The following is a 9,117-nucleotide window of genomic DNA, read 5'->3' on the forward strand; positions in this document are numbered from 1 at the left end:
ATGTAGTGACTTAACGTGAACAATAATGAGAGCAGTTGAAAAGTAAAGTGTGAAGAATTGATGCTGAAGCCAAGTGAAATTAAATGCATTTGCTCTCAATTTAGATAAAAGATTTTTACAATATGTTGCTTCATTTTTTTTTCATTTTGTAAATCTGTTTTTTTTTCTCAAATGAATCAGATTCAAGACAGTCTTGATATTGGTCATACCATACCTATGCATTAATGTACAGCACTTTATACTCCATACTTATGTAGTTCTAGACTTATTCACAGTGACAGACAGTCGAATGCTGAAGGTACTTGATTGTTGTTAACAAAAAACGAATTCATAACAAAATGTAATTGAAAGGAATTGAATGTAAAAACGTAATCTTCGATAGTCGGACAGCTGCAAAAGTCTTTAATACTTCCACCAAAAATACCCTGTTACTGTTGTTGTCACAAAATAACTTAAACTGTTGTGTGTGTGTGTGTGTGTGTGTGTGGGGGGGGGGGGGTGTGTGTGTGTGTGTGTGTGTGTGTGTGTGTGTGTGTGTGTGTGTGTGTGTGTGTGTGGTGTGTGTGTGTGTGTGTGTGTAACCAGCCATGTATCCCAATCAGGCGACATTGACTGCACAACTCAGGAAGTCACAGCTGGGGTGCTATTCATACACATTTAGCTTGGAACATGTAATGCCCACTGAACACACTCAAAATATGTTAATGCCAAAGTTCAGCAGATACAACTGTCAACAATTACAAACATCCTCACTTGCTTATCAAACATATGGAGAATGTACATATTGAGTATGTACTGTAACTCATTGACAAGTAAAGCATTACCCACTCATTACCCACTCATTACCCACTCATTACGCACTCATTACCCACTCATTACCCACTCATTACGCACTCATTACGCACTCATTACCCATTCATTACCCACTCATTACCCACTCATTACCCACTCATTACGCACTCATTACGCACTCATTACCCACTCATTACCCACTCATTACCCACTCATTACCCACTCATTACGCACTGGAAGCACTGCACTTTGTCATTCATAACAGTTTGCACGAGCATATGACAGCAACAGCACGTTAACACAGATATAGCCTATTATGGACTCTACTGCACGTTAACAGAGATACTATGGAATCTACTGCACATTAACACAGAGATACTATGGAATCTACTGCACGTTAACACAGTGATACTATGGAATATACTGCACATTAACACAGGGATACTATGGAATCTACTGCACATTAACACAGAGATACTATGGAATCTACTGCACATTAACACAGAGATACTATGGAATCTACTGCAAGTTAACACAGATATAGGAGGAGAAAGTTAAATAAAATAACTTGTTAAGGTTGTTGTCACAAAATTTCTGAAAGTGATGTGTGCTTGCATGCGCTTGTGCGTGTGTCTGTTTGTGCGTGTGTCTGTTTGTGCGTGTGTCTGTTTGTGCGTGTGTCTGTTTGTGCGTGTGTCTGTTTGTGCTTGTGTCTGTTTGTGCGTGTGTCTGTTTGTGCTTGTGTCTGTTTGTGCGTGTGTCTGTTTGTGCGTGTGTCTGTTTGTGCGTGTGTCTGTTTGTGCGTGTGTCTGTTTGTGCGTGTGTCTGTTTGTGCGTGTGTCTGTTTGTGCTTGTGTCTGTTTGTGCGTGTGTCTGTTTGTGCTTGTGTCTGTTTGTGCGTGTGTCTGTTTGTGCGTGTGTCTGTTTGTGCGTGTGTCTGTTTGTGCTTGTCGCTTATCAAACATATGGAGAATGTACATATTGAGTATGTACTGTAACTCATTGACAAGTAAAGCATTACCCACTCATTACCCACTCATTACCCACTCATTACGCACTCATTACCCACTCATTACCCACTCATTACCCACTCATCACCCACTCATTACCCACTCATCACCCACTCATTACCCACTCATCACCCACTCATTACCCACTCATTACGCACTGGAAGCACTGCACTTTGTCATTCATAACAGTTTGCACGAGCATATGACAGCAACAGCACGTTAACACAGATATAGCCTATTATGCACTCTACTGCACGTTAACAGAGATACTATGGAATCTACTGCACGTTAACACAGAGATACTATGGAATCTACTGCACGTTAACACAGGGATACTATGGAATATACTGCACGTTAACACAGAGATACTATGGAATCTACTGCACGTTAAACACAGAGATACTATGGAATCTACTGCACGTTAACACAGAGATACTATGGAATATACTGCACATTAACACAGGGATACTATGGAATCTACTGCACATTAACACAGAGATACTATGGAATCTACTGCATTTTAGCCTTTAAGGATCGGACCCTTTTTTTCAATTTTCGCATAAAATGACAGACCCAAATCTAACAAATCTGACATACCCAAAAAGTTTTTATTCTTATCATCATCTTTGAAATGCAAGAGAAGGCCATAATGCATTATTCCATCCCAGGTGTGATATAGATATTGGCCACTAGATGGCAGCAGTGTATGTGCAAAGTTTTAGTCTGATCCAATGAACCATTGCATTTCTGTTAAATATGTTGTATCAAGAATGTCAAATGTGCATAATTTGTTTATTAATATCTTTCCATGTTCAAAACTGTGCACTCTCCTCAAACAATAGCATGGTTTTATTTCACTGTCACAGCTACTGTAAATTGGACAGTGCAATTGGATTAACAAGAATTTAAGCTTTCTGACAATATCAGATATGTCTATGTCCTGGGAAATGTTCCTGTTACGCACAACCTCATGCTAATCGCATTAGCCTACGTTAGCTCAACCATCCCGTAGGGGACCCACCAATCCTGAAGAAGTTTTAACACAGAGATACTCTGGAATCTACTGCAAGTTAACACAGAGATACTGTGGAATCTACTGCACGTTAACGCAGAGATATTATAGAATCTACTGCACTTGAACACAGAGATACTATGGAATCTACTGCAAGTTAACACAGACATAGGAGGAGAAAGTTAAATAAAATACCTTGTTACTGTTGTCACAATATTTCTGAAAGTGATGTGTGCTTGCATGCGCTTGTGCGTGTGTCTGTTTGTGTGTGTGTGTGTGTGAGAGTGTCTGTGTGTGTGCGTGTGTGTAAAACCAGTCATGTATGCCAATCAGAGATACTATGGAATCTTATGAGTTGAAGAAAATGAATAAGTGCATGTAAATATCTGCTCACTAAGTCATTTTGATTTCTAACAGGAACAGGTTGTGACAATGGGCCCAAAGGTCTCTGGTCAAAAGTAGTGTACAATATAAGGAATAGGGTGCCATTTTAGACCCAACCAATATGTAGTGTTGAAATATTTGTTGCACAGTGATCACAAGTGAAAACTGAACCAGTGCATACAATACTATTAAAAACAAAAAATGACATTTTAAGTGATAAGTATATAAGGTATTGGTCTGAAGCTGAAAAAGAAAGGAAATTCACGAGCACCACCATGCCTACTCCACAGTAGCTATGTTGGTCTATTGTACTTCAAACAATGTGTTGCTTAGGGTTCAAACCTTCTCACGGAGCCTAATTCATACTCTCAGAGGTTGTTCTCCCACAATGTGATTTACTTGAGTTAAAGTAAATATTTTTAAATTGAATTTATTTCATCTTTATTTAACTATACCTTAATAGAACATTTCTCAAATAAAATTGAAAGTCACCCAGTAAAATACTACTTGAGTAAAAGTCCAAAAGTATTTTGTTTTAAATATACTTAAGTTTCAAAAGTAAATGGAATTGCTAAATTGTACTTAAGTATCAAACGTAAAGGTAAAAGTATAAACCATTTCAAATTCCTTATATTAAGCAAACCAGACGGCACGATTTTCCTTATTTTTTATTGACGGATAGCCAGGGGCACACTCCAACACTCAGACATAATTTACAAATGAAGCATTTGTGTTCAGTGAGTCCGCCAGATCAGAGGCAGTAGAGATGACCAGGGATGTTCTCTTGATAAGTGTGCTAATTGGACCATTTTCTTGTCAAAATGTAACGAGTACTTTTGGGTGTCATGGAAAATGTACGGAGTAAAAAGTATATGATTTTCTTTAGGAATGTAGTGAAGTAAAAGCAAAAGTTATCAAAAAAAAAAAAGGTAAAGTAGAAATTCCCCCCAAAATACCCACTTAAGCAGTACTTTAAAGTATTTTTACTGAAGTACTTTACACCTCTGCCAATGATGTATAGTACCAGTCAAAAGTTTGGACACACCTACTCATTCAAGGGTCTTTCTTTATTTTTACTATTTTCTACATAGTAGAATAATAGTGAAGACATCAACCTATTAAATAACACATGGAATCATGTAGTAACCAGAAAACTGTTAAACAAATCAAAATATATTTTAGATTCTTCAAAGTAGCTAGCCTTTGCCTTGATGACAGCTTTGCACACTTTCGGCATTCTCTCTACCAGCTTCATGAGGAATGCTTATATGCTGAGGTATATTGCTTAACCTATAATAATGTGTTGTTTGGCATGATGGTAACGCATTCATCTTTTGATTAGACAACCAGAGTTCAATTCAAGACATCATTTTTTATTTAACTAGGCAAGTCAGTGAAGAACAAATTCTTATTTACAATGATGGCCTAGGAACAGTGGGTTACCTGCCTTGTTCAGGGGCAGAACGTCAGATGTTTACCTAGGCAGCTCAGGGATTCGATCTGGCAAACCTTTCGGTTATTGGCCCAACGCTCTAACCACTAGGCTACCTGCCACCCCGAATGATTAATGAAATCTCATTCTAACCAATAATGGGGCGTGCTCATTATAAATCCATTGTGATTTTGTTTCGGTATCAGACTAACTTGTTTTAATGATTTTGTTTGCAGAGTATAAAGGCTGGTAGCTTATCTCCAGTTCACCCTATGGGCACAAGGGGGAATTGGACAAGGTGTAAGGCATGTCATCCCTGCGTGTGTCGTCTCTTCCATAAGGCAGCATACCCAGATGCAAGTGGCATTTACATTGGGTTTGAGTTAGAATAAAACCAGTTGATTTAGTGAATCAAGCCTCCTGTAACTTTTTTCAAGACATATGCCTAATGCCTGCGCCTTACGTAAAAACAGTATTAGTTAGCTTGTCCTCCTATAACAACAGGTTCAAGCGCAATCCAGATAAACTTGCTTTGAAGATAAAACGACTTTCAGCGCTTTGCACTAACCCCCTGTCCCTGTCGCTAGAGTAGTGACTTCAACGAGCGTTGGCTGCTATCTATTGGAAAGGAATAGTAAATACACTGGGCAACTAGTTGGCAGAGTCAAAGGAGACTTTAATAATATATACCATTTAGCAGACACCTTCATCCAAAGCAACCCGGCTACATGGTAGTGGAAACAGATCATAGAAACAGGATTACAAAAAATACACAGCCAATTACAGGGTTATTAAGGTGTTTTTACAAGTTTCAAAGAAACAAAAAAGAGGATCCACATGAAAGGCTTGTGATTGCAAGTCTTTGCCTCATGCACAATAGACAAACAACAGTGGCATAGCTTAAAGGGGCAATCAGCAGTTACTACATCCATTTTGTTGCACTTATAAAAATTATGATATGTAACCACGGATTCTTGAAGAATCTAACTTAGAAATTCCTCGTGAGCTTTGATCAACTGTCAAACCCCAAATAAAAGTTCTAAACGTTTGTAACCAAAGGAAATATCAACAAACACAATGCAGCCTCAAAACATGGTTAAAACTATAAATGGATGGATGGTCAGTCTTTGCATCTATAGTTCTATGAATTTGAGAGTGGTTACATTTCTCCAGCCCCGATCCCTAAGCATTTTCCCTGAAGGAGGAGCAGTGAGGACACTTTGTTATTGTTTCTACTGCTGATTGCCACTTTATGACGTTAAATTGCAGTTTAAATACACACCAAAATATGTTACAGATACTATAAAAATGTCACATCACTCAGACAGTTAGTGAATACACAGCATCCAGCACAGCACGGCTCAGCAATCAATCAATTCATACAGTGAGTTCTGGTCTTCACTCATCTCATTCTTACTCTCCGTCAGATCCATCTGTGGCAGATAGTGGCTGGACACGCTTGTATACTGATGGCCGTGAGCGCAGTCTAGCTGGGCCTTGAGCTCTTTAGTGATGGTCCCGGTGGACCTCTTCTCCGCCACAGCACAGGAGCACTCGGGTCAATTTGGCATGCTCTACTAACTGTACTTTCCCGTTGGTAGAAACAATTAAGGCATCTATTAGGCTATAGTTATAATCAAGAATCACTGCAAATATTGTATTTTGTCCATTTTATATCCAAAATGTCCTCAGGGATGACAGACTGAAATAAACAATAGCCTTAGAAATAACATGGATTTGCATGTACCTCCTTTACCTCTTTACCTCTTCCTACACAGTCTCCTCCAGGATGAAAACCTTTTCAGGGATGATTTTATTAATTTTGTTGAACGTTTATTTAACTAGGCAAGTCAGTTAAGAACAAATTATTATTTACAATGACGGTCTACCCCGGCCAAACCTGGACGATGCTGGGCCAATTGTGCACCGCCCTATGGGACTTCCAATCATGGCCGGATGTGATCCTGAAAACAAACAAATGCTTTGTTAAGACAACTGAACACAAATATATCAGTTGGTGTTAACAAGTTACCTGTCTTGTATGCTATGTCCACACACACACACACACACACACACACACACACACACACACACACACACACACACACACACACACACACACACACACACACACACACACACACACACACACACACACACACAGCAAATACAGGGACATTTATTTTTCAGCAAACATTAGCTATGCCAACTTCAGTCTAGCTAAATGAGGTGGAGCTAACAAAACATTACAAAAACAAATCTGTCAACAAAATGTATTACAGTACTTGACTATCTGAGGTGGAAGCTAGCTACAGTAACTATTACAGTACTTGACTATCTGAGGTGGAAGCTAGCTACAGTAACTATTACAGTACTTAACTATCTGAGGTGGAAGCTAGCTACAGTAACTATTACAGTACTTGACTATCTGAGGTGGAAGCTAGCTACAGTAACTATTACAGTACTTGACTATCTGAGGTGGAAGCTAGCTACAGTAACTATTACAGTACTTGACTATCTGAGGTGGAAGCTAGCTACGGTAACTATTACAGTACTTGACTATCTGAGGTGGAAGCTAGCTACAGTAACTATTACAGTACTTGACTATCTGAGGTGGAAGCTAGCTACAGTAACTATTACAGTACTTGACTATCTGAGGTGGAAGCTAGCTACAGTAACTATTACAGTACTTGACTATCTGAGGTGGAAGCTAGCTACAGTAACTATTACAGTACTTGACTATCTGAGGTGGAAGCTAGCTACAGTAACTATTACAGTACTTGACTATCTGAGGTGGAAGCTAGCTACGGTAACTATTACAGTACTTGACTATCTGAGGTGGAAGCTAGCTACAGTAACTATTACAGTACTTGACTATCTGAGGTGGAAGCTAGCTACAGTAACTATTACAGTACTTGACTATCTGAGGTGGAAGCTAGCTACAGTAACTATTACAGTACTTGACTATCTGAGGTGGAAGCTAGCTACAGTAACTATTACAGTACTTGACTATCTGAGGTGGAAGCTAGCAAACAGTAACTATTACAGTACTTGACTATCTGAGGTGGAAGCTAGCTACAGTAACTATTACAGTAATTGACTATCTGAGGTGGAAGCTAGCTACAGTAACTATTACAGTACTTGACTATCTGAGGTGGAAGCTAGCTACAGTAACTATTACAGTACTTGACTATCTGAGGTGGAAGCTAGCTACAGCAACTATTACAGTACTTGACTATCTGAGGTGGAAGCTAGCTACAGTAACTATTACAGTACTTGACTATCTGAGGTGGAAGCTAGCTACAGTAACTATTACAGTACTTGACTATCTGAGGTGGAAGCTAGCTACAGTAACTACCTAATAATAGGGCTACACAGAGAAACTGTGTGGAATTGCTTGCTAACGTTAGTTGCTATTGAGTTGCTTGCTAAAATTAGTTGCTGTTGAGTTGCTTGCTAACGTTAGTTACTATTGAGTTGCTTGCTAACATTAGTTGCTATTGAGTTGCTTGCTAACTTAGTTGCTGTTGAGTTGCTTGCTAACGTAGTTGCTGGGAGGTTGTTACACAAAACCCTTCAGACGCAATTAGCTAGTTACCTTCAACTAGAGTTGAAACAAAGTTGTCCAGTGTCTAATCCTAGCCTAGTCCAACAACAGTCATGACTCATGACCGGTTAACGTTACCTCAGGCTCCATTGACTCCCGTCGCCACCTTCGTTCAGTCCGGCTTTTGCTAGACTCTGAAGTCAGCAATGTTGATGATGGTCGGTCGGTAACCCCTACACCATAACCCTTAAACATGGAGGGGCAAGCAAAGCGCTTCAACATAGTCCTATGACTCTTCCATTTGGAAACTCCTGGTTTCCGCATCGGAAGTGCCCTTCATTGCGAAGGAAGATGGGCTGCTGATCATCCGCAAAGTGCTGGCTGCTGATCCCGCTAGCTCGAGCTGGCACGTCCTTCCTCTTCAGGACATGGAGCCACTTCTTCAAAAGTTGTGGGTCCTTGGGCAGCCGATGGTAGCTTACCAAGGGATTTTTTTGGAGCCACTTTCTACAGCCTGGCATAATACAGTTCATGTTTGAATTACTACTTGTTGTTGCCATCTTCCTTGTACGCACCTAACCTCACTCTCTTCGATACCACAGACAATTTGCTGATTCCTGACAGTGACGCTGTCACAACTTCTGCCGAAGTTGGTCCCTCTCCTTGTTCGGGCGGCGTTCGGCGGTCGACTTCACCGGCTTTCTAGCTACTCCCGATCCACTTTTCATTTTCCATTTGTTTTGTCTTTGTTTCACAAACCTGTTGTCAATCCCACAAACACTTGTTCATTATTTAACCCTCTGTTCCCCACATGGTTTTTGGGAGTGATTATTCATTGTATATTTCGGTTCGTCTGTGTGTGCTAAGATGTTTCTTTGTATATTTGCCTTTTTTGAGTAGAGCACGTTTTTACTCGTATCTGCTGTCCTGCGCCTGACTC

The 9,117-nt window shown here is 39.9% G+C and overlaps 1 long non-coding RNA gene across 1 annotated transcript; it reads right to left on the bottom strand.

The window, feature by feature from the left end:
• Nucleotides 1-5,285: 5,285 nt before the first annotated feature.
• On the bottom strand, nt 5,286-8,821 carry LOC135570738 (uncharacterized). Its single transcript, XR_010463589.1, has 2 exons — nt 8,316-8,821; nt 5,286-6,594 (listed from the first exon to the last, which is right to left on the bottom strand). It is a non-coding gene; the product is annotated as an uncharacterized LOC135570738 (long non-coding RNA).
• Between the last annotated feature and the right edge of the window lie 296 nt (nt 8,822-9,117).

Source organism: Oncorhynchus nerka, linkage group LG4 (assembly GCF_034236695.1).
Source record: "Oncorhynchus nerka isolate Pitt River linkage group LG4, Oner_Uvic_2.0, whole genome shotgun sequence".
Lineage (NCBI taxonomy): Eukaryota > Metazoa > Chordata > Actinopteri > Salmoniformes > Salmonidae > Oncorhynchus > Oncorhynchus nerka.